Consider the following 25,498-nt stretch of genomic DNA (forward strand, 5'->3'; position numbering starts at 1 on the left):
GATTGTGTAGATACGGTTATTGGTGCACGGTAGACATCCCTTTACCACCTCACTTCTCTTCATAAGAGAGTGGCTGCCCTTGGATTTAGCTATGAGATTTGCTGATGATATGTTCATGTTCATGATATGTTCATGATGATGTGTTCATGATGATATGTTCATGTGTATATGATATGTCAATATGTTCATGATATGTTGATGATATGCTCATGTTCATGATGTCGATGAGGATATGTTCTTGATATGTTTATGCTGATATGTTTATGTTCATGATATGACAATGATGATATGTTCATGATATGTAATGATGATATGTTCATGTTCATGATATGTCGATGATGATATGTCCATGTTCATGATATGGCTATGAGGATATGTTCATGTTCATGATAAATCTATGATGATATGTTCATGTTCATGATATGTCTATGATGTTATGTTCATGATATGTTTATGTTCATGGTGGTATGTTCATGATGATATGTTCATGGTAATATATAATATGATATATTCATACATGTTCATTTGGACATTTAGTTTGCCCGTGCAGGTGCGATAGCGGGAACATATATAAGTGTCTGTGACCTACCTACATGTGCATACATACCAGCTGAGTTAAGGCAAAAGCTGAGTTTCAGGTTGTCTGTTATGTCCCGATTGTCAGAGTGTGTAGTGTACGTGTTGTACCTGGAGTATATAAAGTACAGTTGTTATGCGTACAGAGAGCTGCGATGTGTACACTGCTGTGAAACCATTCATGAGTAGTTTACGTTATACATTCAGCTCAGCTTAAAGCGCACAGTTTATTTTATCTGATAGTATTATCAACTGAATGTAATATCACACGTTACTGCTGGTTAATACAATTCATTGTGACTGAAATACAGTGACTGAAATACAGAGCTGAGTGAGATAAAATTAATTACAATGATTGATCTACTGAGTTGTGAACATAAGATCGCAACAAAGAATAAAGAACGAAGCGTATGTCAAGCCATTTTCACTTTTAATTCGGAATTACAGATATCTTGAATTGTTTTAAAGATATCTTGAATTGAATTGAAGATATCTTCAATTGAATTGAAAATATCCTGAATGGAATTGAAGATATCTTGAACGGAATTGAAGATACCTTAAATACAGATAATTGTAGATATCTGCAATAAAATTTAAGATATCACGAAATGAATTAAGGATATGGTGAAGCGTATTACTGATATCTTTAAAAGAATTGCTGATATCTTAAAGTCGATTATTGATATCAAAATATGATTTATAGATATCAAAATATCATGTTTTGTTATGATGTCAATAATTCAATTCCTGATATCTTGAAACTAAATACAGATATCAATAATTGATTATTGATATCTTCAATTTTTGCCATTATTAAAGACGTTCCATTAATGTTACTAAATTAGATAACTGATATCAATAATTGATATAAAGATATCATCAAAATTATTAACGATATCTTTAATTGGATATTTGATATCAGTAACGGTCAGAATGAATGATATCTTAAATTGAATTAAAGATATCTCTAATTGAATTAGAGATATCTCTAACTGAATTAAAGATATCTGTAATGTATTTGTTGATATGTAGAACTTATTTCAAGATATCTTGAATTGAATTTAAGATATCTCGAATTATTTCTAATATATTTATGTACAGTAGGATGGTAATTGTTCAATGATATCTTAAATGCAATAAGAGATATCACAAACTAATTTGTTGATATCACCGTAACATTTTAAGATATCAGTAATTGTATTATGGATATCAGAAATGAATTTAAGATATCTTTAATTATTTTTTGATATCTTAAAAACATTAGTGATATCTTTAGATTAAAGACCGATATCTTTAAAACAATTGAAGATATCTTCAATTCCGTAATAAATGTGAAAACGGCTTGCCATACGAAGCGTGGTTTATTTCACGATAGAACATTGTTCTACCATGACGTCATTTCTGGAGATTCGAACATGCGCTCGCAACTTGATGACGTCATAAATATAAATACTAAACGAGCACCCGTGTAATACCAATTTTATGAAACGAGTGAATAGTTCTACTGTCGTTCAACTGTTCACGAGTTTCATAAAATTGGATTTACACGGGAGCTAGTTTAGTATTTTATGTATAACTTGCCATTTATAATGTTTTTAGAAATATCGTGTCGTGTGTGAATAGGCTGACACCTTCACGTCAGCAAACCAAGAAGGTTGCTGGGGTCATCGAGTGTGCATAAGCTCCTCTCAGTGATCTATCATCTCCATTCGCAAAGTCGTTGAATAAGCCTAGGGATGTTGAGAGATTTCAATATTATTTTGTTCGTAAAACTTGTTCCGACAGTACATATGCACGCGTGTTGGTATTACCCAATGTTTAATACAGCTGTTTGTTTATTAAACGGGCGATCCCTTCACGGGCAAGTTATAATTTGGACGACGTTGTTTCTGAGAGGGAAGTGTTTCCCATAGCTGTGACTGGACAGCGCAGATGAAAGCAATGGCCGAACGGTTGCACCCAACAGTGGGAAAGATATGACAATCGGTACAATTGGTGCATGACGTGTGTGTATGTGTGTGGCTGATTGTACTAGTCCGGACTGATGCCGATTTATCTTGATATCTCATATAAGAAATAAACGACGAGTGGAAGGGCTGCGCCCCTCATGGTTTATTTTCCCTGCAGTGTTTTATTGTACGATATACAACTTCCACTTTTATTTCTTAAGTAAATGGAACCCTACTTTAAGTCTGTGTCAGACATGTTACAGTGATTGAGGTGAAGGTGAGGTGAAATGGGGTTTAACGTCGCATATATTGCACTTATACTTGTGTGTGTGGCTGATTGTACTGATGCCGATTTATAGTACTAGCTCACTGAGATACCCTACTCAGCCCCAGTATACTGACTCTGAGCCGACCAGTTCTTAGTCCTTGTTATAGCCGTTTAATGCCGAGCGCCAGACAGGATAACAACAAGTACCATCTTTTAACGTCTTTTGGTATAACGCGGTCGGGGACCTTCCACTCTAGTGCCTGCCAGTAAACGGAGACCCGCTGTAAGAGGTGAAATGGGGTCCAACGTGGCGTTCAAGATGATTGCACTCCTAAAATATGCATGCACGTGTGTGTGTGTCTGTTGATGCTTGTTCGGACTAATGCCGATTTTAAAGTGCTAGCTCACTGAGATACCATGCTGCAGTTTAACACGAATATACAGTTAAGTACAGGCACAGTATATGGACTCCGAGCCAACCTGTCCTTTTTTTAGCCTCTTAATGCCGAGCGCCAGATAGGCTAACAACAAATACCATAAACGACTTTTGGTATGACGTGGCCGGGGACCTTGAGACCTTTCTCTCCCCGGGCGCTCTACCTATAGACCACGGAGCCGGTCCACACTTTAAGCCTGTGTCAGACATGTTCTTCAGAGCTGAGTGATTGTCAGTAAACGGGGGATTATACGCAGACAGGACACTCACATGATCTCAAGACGTATTTTATATGGGTGGGCCCTAATGGAGTTGACTATGGTAAGGTAGTAGTAGGGTGGGCGTGGCTTCACCTTATATTGAGTAATGATAGGGGAAGTGAAGTAAGTGGTGAATGTTGTCTATTTACGCCACACTTCCAGTGATTGAAGGCTTGATCTCTGTCCCAAATTATTGGGGTGCGATTACATGCAGTCAGCCAAGCCTCAAAGCCTGACCACCAAATGTCCCGTTTAATAGACTCTTTTTGACAAGCTTCACGGGGCCAGTTCTTTCCCAGAATTCAAAAGAGACTTTGTAGTAATCCTTGCATATACCACCTCTGTAGTAGTTCCCGTCCGTGCATCTTGTACCTGTGTAGTAGTTCCCGTCCGTGCATCTTGTACCTGTGTAGTAGTTCCCGTCCGTGCATCTTGTACCTGTGTAGTAGTTCCCGTCCGTGCATCTTGTACCTGTGTAGTAGTTCCCGTCCGTGAATCTTGTACCTCTGTAGTAGTTCCCGTCCGTGCATCTTGTACCTGTGTAGTAATTATCTTACGTGCATCTTGTACCTCTGTAGTAGTTCCCGTCCGTGCATCTTGTACCTGTGTAGTAATTATCTTACGTGCATCTTGTATCTCTGTAGTAGTTCCCGTCCGTGCATCTTGTACCTGTGTAGTAATTATCTTACGTGCATCTTGTACCTGTGTAGTAGTTCCCGTCCGTGCATCTTGTACCTGTGTAGTAGTTCCCGTTCGTGCATCTTGTACCTGTGTAGTAATTATCTTACGTGCATCTTGTACCTCTGTAGTAGTTCCCGTCCGTGCATCTTGTACCTGTGTAGTAATTATCTTACGTGCATCTTGTATCTCTGTAGTAGTTCCCGTCCGTGCATCTTGTACCTGTGTAGTAATTATCTTACGTGCATCTTGTACCTGTGTAGTAGTTCCCGTCCGTGCATCTTGTACCTGTGTAGTAGTTCCCGTCCGTGCATCTTGTACCTGTGCAGTAATTATCTTACGTGCATCTTGTACCTGTGTAGTAGTTCCCGTCCGTGCATCTTGTACCTGTGTAGTAGTTCCCGTCCGTGCATCTTGTACCTGTGTAGTAATTATCTTACGTGCAGCTTGTACCTCTGTAGAAGATATCTTACGTGCATCTTGTACCTGTGTAGTAGATATCTTACATGCATCTTGTACCTTGTAGTAGATATCTTACGTGCATCTTGTACCTGTGTAGTAGATATCTTACGCGCACCTTGTACCTCTGTAGTAATGATCTTACGTGCATCTTGTACCTGTGTAGTAGATATCTTACATGCATCTTGTACCTGTGTAGTAGATATCTTACATGCATCTTGTACCTGTGTAGTAGATATCTTACATGCATCTTGTACCTCTGTAGTAGATATCTTACATGCATCTTGTACCTGTGTAGTAGATATCTTACATGCATCTTGTACCTGTGTAGTAGATATCTTACGTGCATCTTGTACCTGTGTAGTAGATATCTTACATGCATCTTGTACCTGTGTAGTAGATATCTTACATGCATCTTGTACCTGTGTAGTAGATATCTTACATGCATCTTGTACCTGTGTAGTAGATATCTTACATGCATCTTGTACCTGTGTAGTAGATATCTTACATGCATCTTGTACCTTGTAGTAGATATCTTACATGCATCTTGTACCTGTGTAGTAGATATCTTACATGCATCTTGTACCTGTGTAGTAGATATCTTACATGCATCTTGTACCTTGTAGTAGATATCTTACATGCATCTTGTACCTGTGTAGTAGATATCTTACATGCATCTTGTACCTGTGTAGTAGATATCTTACATGCATCTTGTACCTTGTAGTAGATATCTTACATGCATCTTGTACCTGTGTAGTAGATATCTTACATGCATCTTGTACCTGTGTAGTAGATATCTTACATGCATCTTGTACCTGTGTAGTAGATATCTTACATGCATCTTGTACCTTGTAGTAGATATCTTACATGCATCTTGTACCTTGTAGTAGATATCTTACGTGCACCTTGTACCTGTGTAGTAGATATCTTACATGCATCTTGTACCTTGTAGTAGATATCTTACATGCATCTTGTACCTTGTAGTAGATATCTTACGTGCACCTTGTACCTGTGTAGTAGATATCTTACATGCATCTTGTACCTTGTAGTAGATATCTTACATGCATCTTGTACCTTGTAGTAGATATCTTACGTGCACCTTGTACCTGTGTAGTAGATATCTTACATGCATCTTGTACCTTGTAGTAGATATCTTACATGCATCTTGTACCTTGTAGTAGATATCTTACGTGCATCTTGTACCTTGTAGTAGATATCTTACATGCATCTTGTACCTGTGTAGTAGATATCTTACGTGCATCTTGTACCTGTGTAGTAGATATCTTACATGCATCTTGTACCTTGTAGTAGATATCTTACGTGCATCTTGTACCTGTGTAGTAGATATCTTACATGCATCTTGTACCTTGTAGTAGATATCTTACATGCATCTTGTACCTTGTAGTGGATATCTTACATGCATCTTGTACCTGTGTAGTAGATATCTTACGTGCACCTTGTACCTCTGTAGTAATGATTTTACGTGCATCTTGTACCTTGTAGTGGATATCTTACGTGCATCTTGTACCTGTGTAGTAGATATCTTACATGCATCTTGTACCTTGTAGTAGATATCTTACATGCATCTTGTACCTTGTAGTAGATATCTTACATGCATCTTGTACCTTGTAGTAGATATCTTACATGCATCTTGTACCTTGTAGTAGATATCTTACATGCATCTTGTACCTTGTAGTAGATATCTTACATGCATCTTGTACCTTGTAGTAGATATCTTACATGCATCTTGTACCTTGTAGTAGATATCTTACATGCATCTTGTACCTGTGTAGTAGATATCTTACATGCATCTTGTACCTTGTAGTAGATATCTTACATGCATCTTGTACCTTGTAGTAGATATCTTACATGCATCTTGTACCTTGTAGTAGATATCTTACGTGCACCTTGTACCTGTGTAGTAGATATCTTACATGCATCTTGTACCTGTGTAGTAGATATCTTACGTGCACCTTGTACCTCTGTAGTAATGATTTTACGTGCATCTTGTACCTTGTAGTGGATATCTTACGTGCATCTTGTACCTGTGTAGTAGATATCTTACATGCATCTTGTACCTTGTAGTAGATATCTTACATGCATCTTGTACCTTGTAGTAGATATCTTACATGCATCTTGTACCTTGTAGTAGATATCTTACATGCATCTTGTACCTTGTAGTAGATATCTTACATGCATCTTGTACCTTGTAGTAGATATCTTACATGCATCTTGTACCTTGTAGTAGATATCTTACATGCATCTTGTACCTTGTAGTAGATATCTTACATGCATCTTGTACCTTGTAGTAGATATCTTACATGCATCTTGTACCTTGTAGTAGATATCTTACATGCATCTTGTACCTGTGTAGTAGATATCTTACGTGCATCTTGTACCTTGTAGTAGATATCTTACGTGCATCTTGTACCTTGTAGTAGATATCTTACATGCATCTTGTACCTGTGTAGTAGATATCTTACGTGCATCTTGTACCTGTGTAGTAGATATCTTACATGCATCTTGTACCTTGTAGTAGATATCTTACATGCATCTTGTACCTTGTAGTAGATATCTTACGTGCATCTTGTACCTTGTAGTAGATATCTTACATGCATCTTGTACCTGTGTAGTAGATATCTTACATGCATCTTGTACCTGTGTAGTAGATATCTTACATGCATCTTGTACCTTGTAGTAGATATCTTACATGCATCTTGTACCTTGTAGTAGATATCTTACATGCATCTTGTACCTTGTAGTAGATATCTTACATGCATCTTGTACCTTGTAGTAGATATCTTACATGCATCTTGTACCTTGTAGTAGATATCTTACATGCATCTTGTACCTCTGTAGTAATGATCTTACGTGCATCTTGTACCTTGTAGTAGATATCTTACATGCATCTTGTACCTGTGTAGTAGATATCTTACGTGCACCTTGTACCTGTGTAGTAGATATCTTACATGCATCTTGTACCTGTGTAGTAGATATCTTACATGCATCTTGTACCTGTGTAGTAGATATCTTACATGCATCTTGTACCTTGTAGTAGATATCTTACATGCATCTTGTACCTTGTAGTAGATATCTTACATGCATCTTGTACCTTGTAGTAGATATCTTACATGCATCTTGTACCTTGTAGTAGATATCTTACATGCATCTTGTACCTTGTAGTAGATATCTTACATGCATCTTGTACCTCTGTAGTAATGATCTTACGTGCATCTTGTACCTTGTAGTAATTCCCGTGTGTGTTTATTGTACCCCTGTTGTGGTTCTTTCATGCGCATATTCTACATCTATAGTTTTTAAATCGAAAATGCAAAAAACAGTTTAATCAGAATGATATCTCTTTGACAGTAATGATAAACAGTATTCGTTTCCAAGACAAATGGTCATTTTTGTCAATCAACTACAAGATCCAAATCAAACTCTGAGATGATAAAAAATCCCTTACAAGGCCTTTTTTTCGACCACCCGAGCAAATATTTAAATCTGTAAACCAAAAATAAATGCTCATATTGATCAATACAACTGTTAAACCAGCCCAGTACATACACTCTTTAGATGTAGACAAACATAGAAGAGGAATACAACCCAACAATACTACTGACTTTATACTTATTTCATCATTCATTCAATGGGGTCAATTGTCCTCGATATACCATTACGCTGAACAATTCCAATAAAGAGCACAAATTACCTCTACTCCTGTGTGCCTCCTACACAGGCGAGTACACACACACTGCTGTTGATACATAGTAGTGATGCTCACAGAACGTTGTACGCTGTCACAGATGGAACATATGTACTCTATGACATACATTCCACTATAATGGCCACATGGCTTGAATTAGAATGTACATACGAAATTAGATTCAATTTTGACGCGCATACCTGTTGATGCGGGCGGTTAATTACAGGTATGTCAGATCAGTACGACTGGTCATGATAGTTAGATGACGAAGGTCTGGGTGACTGAGTTTGTATGGGGTTAAGGTGATATAGTACGTGAAACGGTGTCATCCCGATCGGTCGAATATAAAATTATAATAAGAATAGAAAGTATTGGTTGACCGATCGGCACTGTATATTCAAGTGTATTGGAGTGAGTGAATATGGTTTTACGTCGCTTTTAGCAATATTCCAGCAATATTCCAGGGGGGGAGGGGGACATCTGAAATGGGCTTAAGAAATGGGCTTAAGAAATAAAGAACGAGTGGGAGTTGTTAATCGTACAATAAAACACCGTAGAGAGAATAAAACATCAGGGGCGCAGCCCCGAGTGGTCTTTACTCCCTGCAGCGTTTTATTGTACGATTAAAAACGACCACGAGTCGTTTATTTCTTATATGAGATATCAGTATTGTGTACAGTCTCATATAGGATGTTGATAAAATATGCAAGCTCTAAAAATATTTACCAAAATTTTAATAATGATGAGTATTGGAATTCTCTATTCATTCTCATTGAACGCATGTCGGGAATCGAACCCGGGTCTTCGGCGTGACGAGCGAACGGGTTAACCACTAGGCTACCCGACCGCCCCTCAAGTAATTGGAAAACAGAACAGTTCACTATTAATCAAGTAGGGGTGAAGAAAAATAAAGAGAGATTGTGGATGTCAGCACTGTTTTATTAATGACAAGTAAATTGGGTTATTTAGCTAACAGCATAGAATAAATAGGAATAATTAAAAGAGATACAGTCGCACATGGTGTTGAAAACATGCAGGTTATCTTCACACCCCCATCACCGCTGAGTTCATAACATACGATATTTGAGTTTATTCCCACACGCCCAGATCAATTTTATTCCATGTATTCAACCGACCAGGGTGTAACCAGTTTTTCTAGCTCCCCACCTGTTCCTTTTGTGCAATCATAGACGATAATGGATAAAACACAATGGAACTTTCTTTACAGTAACTCTTTTATTATGTTATGTCGCATCTCTCTTCCATCTGAAACCTATTTAAGAAATAAAGGACGAGTGGGAGTTGTTTATCGTACAATAAAACACCGTAGAGAGAATAAAACATCAGGGGCGCAGCCCCGAGTGGTCTTTACTCCCTGCCGCGTTTTATTGTACGATTAACAACGACCACGAGTCGTTTATTTCTTATATGAGATATCAATATTGTGTACAGTCTCATATAGGATGTTGATAAAATATGCAAGCTTTAAAAATATTTACCAAAATTTTAATAATGATGAGTATTGGAATTCCACCTCGGAAATGTCGGACAAGTCCATTTATCGAACAGTTGGGTTAAGTTTGGTATTTCCCGCATATTCTCACAATCCTGACGTCGATCACCTGTACCGTTTCTCCTAATACCGAGTGTCATATCTCTCCCACTTTTGCGCTTATCTGCGTAGCACGGCTACATCTATGGGAAACAACCTACTAGTAGACACTTCCTCTCAAAAATAACGTCGTCCAATACATGACGTCATCAAGTTGCGAGTGCATTTTCGAATCACCCAAAATGACGTCATACGAGAACAATGTTAAATAAACCACGCTCCGTTCTTCTTTGCGATTTATCGCGTAGATATCTTATATAATATAATATTATATTGGTATTTTTGATGTTGTTATTCATATTCATATTCATTTGTGTACAGAAGGGAAATGGCGGGCCGCAGAAGGCGTTGAAAGTAAGATTTACAAAGGGAAAATAATAGTAACAAAGGGGAAAATACGTATTACATAGAGGAAAGTAAGTATTACAAAGGAGAAAGGTGGTGTAACAAAAAGTAAAACAAGTGTAACAGAGAGGAAAGTAAGTATTACAAAGGAAACAATATGTGTAATAAAGGGGGAAGTAAGTATAACATGAGAGGAATTTGAGTATAACAGAGAGGAAAATATGCGTAACAAAGGGTAAAGGTAAGTATTACAGCGAGGAAAAGGTGTGGTAACAAAGGGTAAAGTAAGTTTTACAAAGGGAAAAGGTGGGGTAACAAAAAGGAAAATAAGTGTAACAAAGGGGAAAGTAAGTCTTACAAAGAGACAAATATGTGTAACTAAGGGGAAGTAAGTAAGTATATTACATAGGGAAAGTTAGTATTATATGAAAGGAAAGTAAGTATTACTGAGAGGAAATTCAGTATTACAATGGGGAAAGTAAGTATTACAGAGAGGAAAGTAAGTGTTTCAGAGGAAAGTAATTGTAACAGAAAGGAAAGATAGTATTACAAAGGGGAAAAGAAGGGGTAAGAAATGGGTAAGTAAGTGTAACAAGGGGATATGTAAGTTTAAAGGAAATAGTAGGTGTTACGTATTTGTAAAAGTAGGAACGTTAGTTAGACGTAAGGAGATTTTACGCCGTAGAAAAGATATATACTAAGTTGTACGACAGATATATTAAGACATGCCGTGGAAACTGTAAGTCATACGAAGTGGGTTGTACGAAAGGTAAACTATTTTGAACGAATGGTATTTGGGGAGAGTAAGAACATGTATTACATATGTTTACGTTATAAACTGGCCTGGTTTGAACGAATTTTACTCATCACATAAATTACGGAGTGCGTATTACGCGATTCCCCCACCTCCCCTGCATGTTGATGGAATGCAGTAAAGTGACACTTTATTCAGCCTTCAGCTGTTACGTTGTAATATATATACATTACACATCTCGCCCATTGGCATATGCATTGAAAGGGAGAGGACGTCGACAGCTGCACGGGACAGGGGACACTCCAGCAGTTGGTATGTATGGCCAGGTTGGGGGCTGTAGTTACACTCCACACTGTTTGGTGGCATCCCTGTGCTTCCATAGATTATTGTCTCGGATTACCCGTGGGACTGACGCATAACGCATCAGAGGTATACAGAACTAATTACATTATGACAACCAGGTACCATACTGAATACGTACTACACACACACACACACACACACACACACACACACACACACATATACATACATAGGTGACGTAAGTGAAATAATATTTCGTGAAAGTATCTTGTTTATGAATTGACAATTCTTTGCAAGTATCCGTAAGTTGAGAATAAGTCTTTAAGTTTTATCCTACTGGACCTTTTGGTATATTATGTAAATAAGATTTGTTTGGTGTAACAAACCAATAATTTATTAAACAAAATATACCACTCATTACCCATGTGCACGTCGGATTACCATGTGCCCTCTGCCAGGTTCAAATGGTATGGAACTGTTAGACCTCCTGTATGTTAATATTTCTCGTCACCACCTTTCACACAGAGATATCAGACAAAGTGAAAAAGTCACTCTACTGTAAATGTAAGAAATATAGTAATACTATTTAGTGTGTCTCTTGATCTGTCTCCTCTTTTAAGGAAGTGAAAAACATTTTGGGAAATCAAGTGCCGAAAATACCCGAGATTATCGGTTATCAGATCCCCTTAATCTGCCACGAGTATGATGTATTAACACCACTGATAGGTGTATCCTTATCGTGACGTTATGTATAGGTTAAGTGTTCAGCAAACATTTGAATGTCATAACACTGTCCCAGGTACCTACATTGTATTCTACCCGTGAAGATCTGGGTTATAATAGGTCTTCAGCAACCCATGCTTGCCGTAAGGCAACTATGCCCGTCGTAAGTGGCGACTAACGGGATCTGGTGGTCAAGCTTGCTGACTTGGTTGATGCATGTCACCGTATACTAATTGCGTGGATCGATGCTCGTGATATCAATCACTGAATTATCTGGTCCAGACTCGATAATTTACAGAACGCCGTCACAGCTGGAATATTGCCGAGGCGTTAAACAATAAACAAACAAACATTGTATTCTGAACTTTTGCCCCCTAATAAGTGAATGCATCCTCATACAAATATAGCGCCGAGAAAAGTTTCAAGACTACAGCCTAGTCCTAGGGTGTAGCATAAATCTTAAAAGAACATAGGCCTATTTGTATATGACATACACTGATATGGTCTACTGGTCAGGTTAAAGGTCAACTATCAAACGACCTCGACGGAAGAGACCCGAACCAATTTCAGTCAGCTGTGGCGGGTATTGAAATTGACAATGATGTAGTGTACATAGACATACATTGGACGAACATGCTTCTTGATGGTATGACACTGATTGGCTTTGTTAACATAGTGTGATTCGGGGTTCAGGGTTGTAGTATTTAGTTAACAATGATAAGAAAGGGACGTTGCTGGTAATTTATTTATTGTCGTTAATGGTGGAAATATATAAAATATCAGGCCTGTGTCAACTACTCGCTGTCGTTTGATCGAGGGTTTGCTAGCACAGAGGCTGTCATCGCCGGGAGCTTCAGTATAGAGTGTGAGTTTCATTTTCATAATTCGCTGTGTAAGATTATGTACCATGTAATATATCTTTTTGGGGTGTAATTGTATAGACAGCGGACACGTTCCTTCTGAATGTTCGTGGTATAAATATCCAGATATCCAGACAATATTCGACATAATGGTAGGATCTGGCATGCTGCCCTCTATATTACAGGGATGAGCGTTGCCAATCTCACACCGTTACCTGAAAAAACGATTTCTTTTCAAAATGGATATACTCCTCCAGGCAGAACCGTTATATTGTCAGAGAGCAAGTATGCTCCTCCTTGCTAAGAGACCGACCATTTCATGTCCGAAGGCTGGGGCTGCGATTGTATCGAAAAAAAATTTGTTCCCGAATGTTCTTGGAAAAAAATAATCATGCTTCAGACTGTTCAAAAATAAAACGAAATTGCCCGCATCAATAATTGAAAAATGAAAGAACTATTGTTATATTTGGTTATGTCTATTTAACCATCACTCCTTCCTGCAATACTTTGTACACAGTAATCTGTGGCTTGGTAATTTTGTGAAAAAATAAACTGGTTAAGAAGACTGGGTTAAGATGTGAAGTTGCAACCACATAACCCTTGCTATGCTGAAAGGAGATTTTAAATCAAATTATATTTTAATAAATAAAACCGTGTAGAAATATTTTCTGAGTGTTGACTAAGCGCCCGTACAGTTCATCTTTTGGATATAATATCGCCAACGTAAGATTTTTTATTTTTTTTAATGTATTGTTTTTATCTGACCTGTTCTAATTTTGAATATACCAATGCTAATGGCATTCCACATACATTTACATTCTGTACAAATTAAGTACTTGAATAATTCAGATTTTGATAAACGTACATGTATATCTGAGCACTGTAAACTTAAAGTTAGTTTATTGTCGAAACTGACAGGCATGGTGTTAAAGTATTAGAATATGACATTAAACAATATTAGAATATAACATTAAACAATGTTCATAATTCCAGGAAGAGTTTAAATAAATACAAGCAAACATTATTGATATATTATACCAATTTAATACATCAGCTAAGGCGTATCCGGTTAAGTGTCTGCCGACCAGTCAAAGTGAACGTGACATGTATTTCCGTGTGTGAATGTCAATACCTTATGTGCCCTTGACCAGGAACGTAAGAGAGGTCAATGGCGTTATAACTTTCTTTTAATAACCTTTGTTTCTTTGTGTCGCTAACTTGAAAGCAACACGAAATTTTGATACTACTCTCAAGGTTCATTTTCAAACAAAGGCCCTGTATTTGCCAAATTAAATGTACCATGCTATTTGAGTATTGGGAATTTTACCGCCGCTTCGTGTAGTAAGGCTCTGTTAATCGACCAACTAGAAAAAAACAAACTTCCAAGGGATCCCTTTGAGATTGTACACTGCCCATGCTTATCATAACACCTGGCAATTGAGGACAGGGTGGTTGCAATGTGTGACGAGGCTGTTTCTATGTTGATTACAACTTTAACTTAAAAGTCTTGATTATCTAGGTATTGGCTGCGACGGTAAACAACATGCGCTCACTCCATCCTTGAAGAGTGAGTCGGGTTTAACGCCGCTTTTAACAGTATTCCAGTTATATCACGGCGTGTCAGCTTAATGTGGGAGGAAAGCCAGAAGTGATACAGGTCTCAGGCGTTTACCACTTCGGTGGAACCCACGAGCAATGGAATGGTGCTGACAAGCCCAGAAACATAATCGGGGCGAACCCGGATTCGAGCCCACAATCATAGGTTTCTGGCGTGCAACTCTGCAGAGCGAATCGCGGCGCCTTAGACGACAAGGCTAATAGTGCCGTCCCCCATCCGTAAAGATCTACGCAATAATTCGATCCTAAAGTGATTCATCAGTTCAGACATATAGGCATATAGCGCATACATAACCCTGTAAAGATCCGAGTTAGAATTGGTCAATTATCCATGCTTGCCGTAAGAGGCGACTAACGGGATCGGGTGGTCAGGTTCGCTGACTTTGTATCCCAATTGCGTAGGTCGATGCTCATGATGTCCATCACTGGATTGTCTTGTCAAGAATCACTGGATTGTCCGGACGCGATTAGTGACAGACCACTGCAATATAACTGACTGAGTGCTGCGCTAAACAACTATTTCTATTTTTTATGCCGACGCGCTGCGCAGTGTGGTACGGCCTTAATCTCAAACCATAGCAACGAATCATTTAATTGCATTTATATGACATCCTTAAAGATTTAGTCAAAATGCGCCGGGGGGAAGGTTATGAATACACTGTAAGAGATTCAAGTCTCCGCATACATGAATAAATCTGGAAATCTAATATTTCTTCATCCGAACGAGAGTCAGGTTATTGGAAATAGATATCTGAATGACCTTAGGCTCTGAAAGCTCTCACACATTAAGAGATCAAAACTTGTTTTCATTTTGTAACGAAATGGCAGTTACTTACAGAAAATCTAAATTTTAGAAATGACATGTAGAAACATATACATACATATTCTCTGGTCGAGCAGTAATATCTGTCTAGTTTGATCAATAGCATCCTCATAAATATATATTGCAAACAGTAAGAATGAAAAAGAGATACCCCGATTCAATTGGCATATCAATGTTTACTCATGAATTGCGAGAAATGGACAAACGTCGTTGTTTAGGTGATGACGTGTGGAAATGATTGTTTTCAATCAATAAAAGCACTTTGCATTTCAAAGCTCTAGTCTACTGTATCTGTGTGGTGTCTCAGAGGGCTAGCACTGTAAATATATACACCCACCCACACATACATGAATGCACATACACACACATACACACGTGCCTGCACGTCGCTACGTAGGTGCAATACTCGTGAACGAGACGTTAATCTCTATTTCACCTCATTTCACCTCATCTCACCTTATCTCACCTCACCTCCGTACTTGACTTCATATCGTTACATCGTAATTAAGCATTCTGGAGCAATCAGTGTCTTGTTTATTTGTTGCTTATCGCTTATACTCAGCTATATTCCAGCTATATGACCCGGTTTATAGATAAACAATTCTGGACCAGACCACTCTGTGATTGACATTATGGGCCTCGTCGGGGTTCGATGACATACAATCAACCAAACCATCGAATCTAACCACCCGATCCCCTAAGTCGCCACTACGACCGCGAGGCAGAGGTTGCCGGGGTCTTAACTCGGAATCCCCAGGGGGTAGCGATCGGTTGACCAGGTCTTTTGTTATCCTTGGAAAATATTTCATGAACCGGAGCCTTAATGTATGAACTACGGTAAGAATGGCCTTCAAACCAATCCAACAGACATGGCATCCTACCTTCACAAGAGATATTGTCAATCAAAAGAAATTAAAACTGTCACAATAAACAAGTCTGCTATGTATGTACAGGTATTGCAATCGATCGCGTAAGGTATTCAAATTGACAGGAATGAAGGTAGTGGCTGGCGTATTAATCAATAACGTGTTGTATTTAAAGGTCAGGTATCTCATACGACGGGCCGATCAATCCCCTTTCAAACAAATCGTGTCGGATACCATCTCCCGCCCTTCAGCCACCTGTTGCACGCAACGACGTTGGTAACGTCTCTTGCGCCACTGCAGGGTTGTAAACAACGGCATAAAATTACCTGAACGATATATGAACGTAAAAGCGTTACAACCACGTGTTAAATACCGCTCATGAAGTGATAGCTGAATGTAAAAACGATCCGGCACATGTCATAAATGGTGGGTTGAAAAATAGGTGCTGATGTACGCGCATTGTAGTCAGTGTTGGGATGAGGATTGTTATTGTCATCAGCACAGCAAACACTACGCTCATCATCATCATCATCATCATCATCATCATCATCATCATCATCAATACCACCACAAGTGTAATTATCATCAGAATCATAACAATCATACATTTATTATGTAAAACTTATGCCGACGGTGATGATGATGATGATGATGATGATGATGATGATGATGATGATAAGGAAGCTGATCATACTCATACTATTACAAGTGTCATTACTAGAATACGAAGGGGTCATCGAAATATATTTCACCGCAATTCGCATTTTCTGAAATAAAAACCACAATCTAAGAAAGCGAATTATAATTTTCAATGTATGGTTAAATAAACTAAATACCATACTAACTTCCACGACAGTAAAATACAGTGTCAATAGATTTAACAACCACTAAATTCTTTTAAAAAATGGCTGTAAGGGTGAATTATTAGCTTTCACTATATTAATTTGCAAGGTCAGATATCCCACGGGCCCTCCATTGAATTGTAAACTAATACTGGATAACTGACTATATTTGTGATACGAACTTGTAGAATTATTAATTGTATATTAACCGCATCAAATTTCCAATTCAGCTTTATGCTGGTCATTGTCGGCCCCCCTTTGAAGTGTCTAGATAATTGACAGTTATTTTAATATCACTTACGCGTTATCTGATAAATTTCATATTGGAACATTTGCGTTGTAATCATCTGAATAGCAACACAACCTCACACAACTGTCGCACAACCACGTCATAGACAGTGCCCGGATGAACATATGCCGAGTGACGTCACGCTCACGTGACCCAAACTTATCGATTCGGCCTGTGGGACGTCGGTTTTGTATGGGGTCAAATGAACGCGTTTACTGCATGTACGCCAAGTTGATTTAGCCAGCGGGGACCTAAAACCACACAGCCCACGGACTGGTTAGATTCACACTGTGCTAGCTAGCTTACACAGCAAAATGGCGTAACGGACCGGGAATACGTTGACAATATACCTGTAAGTTGACAATCAGTAGCGGGATTTATCTACCTGTCAGGTGAATTGGAAAATGTGTGGCGTACCTGGTTTGCTCTGTGCGCCTGGTGTCCTGGTTGGGGTTTGTTTTGGTGATGGTCTGCAGTTTCAATAAAATATCCTATTTCTTTTTCCTTTTGTTTTCTCTTTGCTCTCTGTATGTGGTATGCGGTCTATTTATTACCTTAACAGCTGTTGGGCAGCGACTTTGAAGCTTGTGTCATACCTGGAATTATGTCATTGACGTGTAAACATTGCGGGTGGCAATCATTCATTTTCATATATGCTATGTAATATTTTGCATGTTCATTTTTAACATGGTGAGGAGCGTTTCACCTGCGTTATATTGAGGTAAGATATTGCATGTCGATTTTCGTGTAGCTGTGTGTGTAGTGAAAGTATGATTCATCGCCCGGCAGCGATAAGAGACAGCTGATCGGACAGAGTAAATATACAACCAATTTCGGAATTAACGATGGAGGAAACACCTGCCAAGGGAAAGTCAGTATAATTCCTTTTGCTCATCAGTGAGTGAACGAGTGAGTTAGTGAGTGAATAATATTTTGGCCAAAGTTAACTAAATCTCCGAAAATTGTGACCTTTTTTTGAATGACGGTTAAGTGAGTGATTTAGGTTAATATAGCTCTGAACATTATTTCGATTACCTGTGTATTGGTGTCAGCTCATTGTGGGAGGAAAGCCTGAAATATCTATAGCTTAGACTTGAAGACATATCACTGCAGTCTTACATGAGAATACACTGTTCGGACGTTAATATTCAACCACTATTCAAACATCGTCGATATAATAAAAGCATATTTATATTTTTAATACAAACTGCTGTTTACATTGCCTTTGATGAACAGACAGATGTGGAAATTGCGTAGTTTAAACTTTATATGTACAGATGAATAAAATTGTATTGTATGTTTTGGAAAGGTGAGCCATTTCTTGAATAATTCTCGCAAAATACTATTGGCATCGCTATAGGACCAGTGTTTAATGAACTATGTTAAACCTATAGTGCATGGCTAACACTTATGCCGGCTTCTCGAATGTAATGCAGTCATTAAAGCTTTGACTTCCCGTGTCTATGTGGCCAGAAAAAAAACAAGCGGATAGGCAAAGCATCGTTGATGGAGATCGCCGGTCTCCACATTGGAGCTCCTGCAATATATTAAAAAGAATGACATACATTAAGTCACCGTTGATATGTTAACCGGTTTGTCTGACTGGAGTGTCTTGTATTCACTCATCGTTCACATGTTAACCGACTTGTCTGTCAGGGAGTGTCATATATTCACTTATCGTTGACATGTTAACCAATTTGTCTGTAAAAGAGGGTCATATATCCACTCGTCGTTAATAATTTAACCGATCTAACTGTCAAAGAGGGTCATATATTTAGCTCATCGTTGATATGTGAACCTGTTTGTCTGTAATGTGGTATCACATAATAGCTCAAAGAGTTTACTAGGAAGGCCGCTCAGGAACGCCATATACAAGCTCATCGTTGACTTTTTATTCTGGTTATCTGTCAAAGAATTCCATATAAAAGCCCATTGCAGATCTGTAGCCGGGACTGTATATAAAAATACCATATACTTACTCATTGTGAACATGTTAACTTATTTGCCTGATCACAAGAAAAATAACAACCCTTTTGTTGAAATGTCTGTCTATGGTATCCCAGACCAGATACCCCATTTCCGATATGCTAAACTGTCAGATAAGTTATGTACCATGATATATGTGTGATATGTTTACCTGTTAACCTGCAAGTCATCACTGTTTTCTCAATATCGTCACTGGTTTCGGCAGCACGCAATATCGCTCACTCCAACATAGTTGATGGAGCGCTACAGTCAGAGTATCTGGCATGGGGCCTTTGTTGACCCTGTTAGCAACCACTGCCTTGCCTGTTCCAGTGTCCATGTTGTGTACATGCTTCATTGTCAGGGCTGGAATATTGATGATATATTGCCGGATCCCTAAGGTGAAGTCTCTGTGAGAGCTGGCTTGCATTGTCTGCAAAGTATAGAGTGATCAGAATCCCAGCATTCGAACTACGAGGCAGAAATGTACTTTGAGAAACTACTCACCACTGTCCACGTGTTCCATCTGAAGGTCCATTGTTCCATTTGAATGTCCACGTGTTCCATCTGAAGGTCCATTGTTCCATCTGAATGTCCACGTGTTCCATCTGAAGGTCCATTGTTCCATCTGAAGATTCTTGTGTTTTGCATCTGAAGATTCATGTGTTCCATCAGAAGATTCATGTGTTCCATCTGAAGATCCATGTGTTCCATCAGAAGATTCATGTGTTCCATCAGAAGATTCATGTGTTGCATTTGAAGATTCATGTGTTCCATCTGAAGATCCATGAGTTCTTCTGAAGATTCACTTGTTCCATCTGCTGTCCCATGCTTCCATCTAAAGATTCATGCATCTTAAGGTCCATGTGTTCCATCTAATCTTCCATAATTTCCATCTGAGGATTCATGTGTTCCATCCATTGGGTACACCGATTAATGGCCTTGACTTCATGTCAATTCTTCGCACTACATAGTGACAAAATCTTATCAGGATTTATTCCTAGTTCTTAAAGGGCTTTCACATGTAGTGGCACATATAGTACTACATGCCAAACGGGTCAAATGTAGCCCAGTTGTCTGAGATGCCTCCTCACTCAACTGTGCAGACTTGCGGTCCGTATATTAGCTGCCAGGATCCGCTGACAATTGGTTTGGATCCCATGTTTCACAGATTATGATCTGACAGATCCATAGCCATACCCATGGGGTTCGTCAAGGTAAACGTCACGACTTACGTCATTTCGGGCTTTCCTAAAAGTTAAAACCGATACGTGTTTTTTTCAAAGCATCCCCGTTCATAAAGCCACATCAAATGTTTTATATCGGGTTATCTGTGGTTCGACACAAACGGAGCGCAGATCTAAGGATTATGCCCACACGTTAACGTTACATTTGTTAAACGATCCCCTGTCCCTAGCAGTTTCATTGCACTAGAATAACGTCGTGTACGTTTTCAGAATTAAAAGCCCGTTAATCTCGTTTTCATAACTTTGTGAAAATGTTATATTATTGCTCCAGGACTAATGTTCGGCAAAGAATGTACGAGTAGTACTCTTGTAGTGTTCTAGTCACTGCAACAGATGCAGCACTATTGGGTTATGTCTGTATGAGCTTGAATTAAGCTACATTCGTATAATGTCCTTGAAATATTCACTACTCCATGGGTCTTGCATTCGAAGCAGATACTGTATGATCACGTTCGATGCATGATCAAAGTTTCCAATGTATCGTACATAAAAGAACCAGTTCATTTGGGTCCATTTCTATGTGTGATAATTTTTTAATGTATCATGCATACAATAAAAACCCAATTCATTATTGGTCATTTCGATGTGCCATTAATCTTTGATACATCATGCATACAAAAACAAAACAAATCCATTTCAGATCGCTTCTATGTGGCCCAATTACTTTAATGCATCGTGCATACAAGAGAACAAAACGATAGGGGTCATTTCCAAGTGTACTTTAATGTATCATGTATGCCATAAACAAAACAAACAGTAGCGGCCATTTCGATGTGTTCTAAATACTTTAATGTATCATGTATGCCAGGAAACAAAACAAACAGTAGCGGCCATTTCGATGTGTTCTAATTACTTTAATGTATCATGTATGCCATAAACAAAACAAACAGTAGCGGCCATTTCGATGTGTTCTAATTACTTTAATGTATCATGTATGCCAGGAAACAAAACAAACAGTAGCGGCCATTTCGATGTGTTCTAAATACTTTAATGTATCATGTATGCCATAAACAAAACAAACAGTAGCGGCCATTTCGATGTGTTCTAAATACTTTAATGTATCATGTATGCCATAAACAAAACAAACAGTAGCGGCCATTTCGATGTGTTCTAAATACTTTAATGTATCATGTATGCCATAAACAAAACAAACAGTAGCGGCCATTTCGATGTGTTCTAATTACTTTAATGTATCATGTATGCAAGGAAACAAAACAAACAGTAGCGGCCATTTCGATGTGTTCTAATTACTTTAATGTATCATGTATGCCATAAACAAAACAAACAGTAGCGGCCATTTCGATGTGTTCTAATTACTTTAATGTATCATGTATGCCATAAACAAAACAAACAGTAGCGGCCATTTCGGTGTGTTCTAATTACTTTAATGTATCATGTATGCCAGGAAACAAAACAAACAGTAGCGGCCATTTCGATGTGTTCTAAATACTTTAATGTATCATGTATGCCATAAACAAAACAAACAGTAGCGGCCATTTCGATGTGTTCTAAATACTTTAATGTATCATGTATGCCATAAACAAAACAAACAGTAGCGGCCATTTCGATGTGTTCTAAATACTTTAATGTATCATGTATGCCATAAACAAAACAAACAGTAGCGGCCATTTCGATGTGTTCTAAATACTTTAATGTATCATGTATGCCATAAACAAAACAAACAGTAGCGGCCATTTCGATGTGTTCTAATTACTTTAATGTATCATGTATGCCATAAACAAAACAAACAGTAGCGGCCATTTCGATGTGTTCTAATTACTTTAATGTATCATGTATGCCATAAACAAAACAAACAGTAGCGGCCATTTCGGTGTGTTCTAATTACTTTAATGTATCATGTATGCAAGGAAACAAAACAATAGGGCCCATTTCGATGTGTTCTTATTACTTTAATGTATCATGTATGCAAGGAACAAAACAAACAGTAGCGGCCATTTCGATGTGTTCTAATTACTTTAATGTATCATGTATGCAAGGAAACAAAACAAACAGTAGCGGCCATTTCGATGTGTTCTAATTACTTTAATGTATCATGTATGCAAGGAAACAAAACAATAGGGCCCATGTCGATGTGTTCTAATTACTTTAATGTATCATGTATGCAAGGAAACAAAACAAACAGTAGCGGCCATTTCGATGTGTTCTAATTACTTTAATGTATCATGTATGCAAGGAACAAAACAAACAGTAGCGGCCATTTCGATGTGTTCTAATTACTTTAATGTATCATGTATGCCATAAACAAAACAAACAGTAGCGGCCATTTCGGTGTGTTCTAATTACTTTAATGTATCATGTATGCCAGGAAACAAAACAATAGGGCCCATTTCGATGTGTTCTTATTACTTTAATGTATCATGTATGCAAGGAACAAAACAAACAGTAGCGGCCATTTCGATGTGTTCTAATTACTTTAATGTATCATGTATGCAAGGAAACAAAACAAACAGTAGCGGCCATTTCGATGTGTTCTAATTACTTTAATGTATCATGTATGCAAGGAAACAAAACAATAGGGCCCATGTCGATGTGTTCTAATTACTTTAATGTATCATGTATGCAAGGAAACAAAACAATAGGGCCCATTTCGATGTGTTCTAATTACTTTAATGTATCATGTATGCCAGAATCAAAACAACAGTAGCGGCCATTTCGATGTGTTCTAATTACTTTAATGTATCATGTATGCCAGAAACAAAACAAACAGTAGCGGCCATTTCGATGTGTTCTAATTACTTTAATGTATCATGTATGCAAGGAAACAAAACAATAGGGTCAATTTCGATGTGTTCTAATAACTTTAATGTATCATGTATACAAGGAAACAAAACAATAGGGTTAATTTCGATGTGTTCTAACTACTTTAATGTATCATGTATGGATCCTAGAGACTCTCTTCATTTTCAGAATACTTCAGTAATCTAGACTTGCCAAGCATTATAGACTTGCATGGGCTGTATTGGATATATTTGTATCAGGGTCTCAGTGACAAACTATGGGGTTTCATGTGCGGTCAGTTTTGGGTTGTGGCGCTTTATGTTGACGTATAAACCAATTCAGTAGCATATGAAATTGGCGAGTTCAACATACGATAACCATTTTTCTGTTATCTAACGTCATACAAGGCCAGTCTATCACAGAGTGAAGACAGCACCTCACACAGGGACAGTCTATCACAGAGTGAAGACAGCACCTCGCACAGGGCCAGTCTATCACAGAGTGAAGACAGCACCTCGCACAAGGCCAGTCTATCACAGAGTGAAGACAGCACCTCGCACAAGGCCAGTCTATCACAGAGTGAAGACAGCACCTCGCACAAGGACAGTCTATCACAGAGTGAAGACAGAACGTCATACAAGGCCAGTCTATCACAGAGTGAAGACAGCACCTCGCACAAGGACAGTCTATCACAGAGTGAAGACAGCACCTCGCACAAGGACAGTCTATCACAGAGTGAAGACAGCACCTCGCACAAGGCCAGTCTATCACAGAGTGAAGACAGAACCTCGCACAAGGACAGTCACATTTCCTTCAGTGGGTGTATGGGGCGACTGTCCACGCAACACACTGCAGGAAGATTAACGATCGCATGTGTAGCGGTAGACCTTGCATGTGAAACGTGTCGGCAACAGAAACATGCCCGACTTATATCTCCAGTTTGGTTTGAGTGACAGCTTTGGTAAAATCTTAATCCAAATAATTATTTTGAACACACTCGGAGATAAAGGGTCAAATATAGTTTCATTATCGGGCATGTGTTCCCAATGTAAAGGAGGTCACTGAAACCACGCCCACGACATGTTTTCATGGTGAGGCTCAACCTATCCAGAAATAACTTTTGGATAGGCACTGACATATTCATGGAAGAAATGAAATGGCTCAAAGATGTAATCAGGCTGTATGAACACAAAATTAACAAATTTCATTTCAATTTCATATGAAATAACTCGTGCCGAAATTAATGAGTTTGAGACGCCGTACAAATTGTTTGTCATACACTGTATTGTCGATGGTAGTTTTCTAAACAACCAAGATCCTTAATTTACACAAATTATATGAATTACCTATTGATATCAATAATCATTTTCACATGACCATTTTGGAGACGGGTGACCCAGTCGTCAAAGGCGCCGGAGAGTTGCGTCCCTTGGTGCGCCAGAAACCTATGATCGGTTCGAATCCCGGTTCGCCCCGATTATGTTTCCGGGTGTGTCAGCTCCATACCCGTGCTCGTGGGTTTTAACGAAGTGGTAAACGTCTAAAACATGGTAAAACGCTTCAAGCTTTCCTCCCACAATAAGCTGACACGCCGTGATATACTGGAATACTGTTCAAAGCGGCGTTAAACCCAACTCACTGACTGACTGATATGACCATCTGGTATTCGCAGTGGGCCAGTGTGCGCAAACAGAATGTACAACCACACCATAGCTCAATCTATAGTGAATGAGTGAGTTGGGTTTAACACCGCTTTTAACGGTATACGAGTCACGGCATGTCAGCTTAATGTGGGAGCAAAGCCCGAAGTGATGCAGGTCTCAGACGTTTACCACTTCGGTGAAACCCACGAGCACGGGTATGGTGCAGACAAACCTGAAAACATAATCGGGGCGAACCGGGATTCGAACCCACAATCATAGGTTTCTAGCGTGCAACTCTGCAAAGCGAAACGCGGCGCCTTAGACGACTGTGCCACCCATGTCCCCCTCAATCTAGAAACAAAACTATATGCAGAGAAGACAAGTTTAAGGACGACATGGCTCAGTGGTCTAATGCGATGCATTGCATCCCTTAGGCGTACCCGGATCCGCTTATCAAGGGTTCAAATCCCAAACTGTCCCTGGTCAATACCATTGGCATTTACGCATCATACCTTTTCTGGATTTCGCCAAATTCGTT

At 38.7% G+C, this 25,498-nt stretch overlaps 1 protein-coding gene across 1 annotated transcript in view; it reads left to right on the forward strand.

Moving 5' to 3' along the window:
- The first annotated feature begins 17,548 nt into the window (after window positions 1-17,548).
- Window positions 17,549-25,498, forward strand: part of LOC139466708 (ras and EF-hand domain-containing protein-like) — a 45,209-nt gene continuing 37,259 nt past the window's right edge. Inside the window, 1 exon segment of the mRNA XM_071248341.1 lies at window positions 17,549-17,718. The gene's annotated coding sequence lies outside the window, so the exon portion shown is untranslated.

Source organism: Haliotis cracherodii, unplaced genomic scaffold (genome assembly GCF_022045235.1).
Source record: "Haliotis cracherodii isolate W230 unplaced genomic scaffold, xgHalCrac1.p SCAF_19, whole genome shotgun sequence".
Taxonomy (NCBI): Eukaryota; Metazoa; Mollusca; class Gastropoda; order Lepetellida; family Haliotidae; genus Haliotis; species Haliotis cracherodii.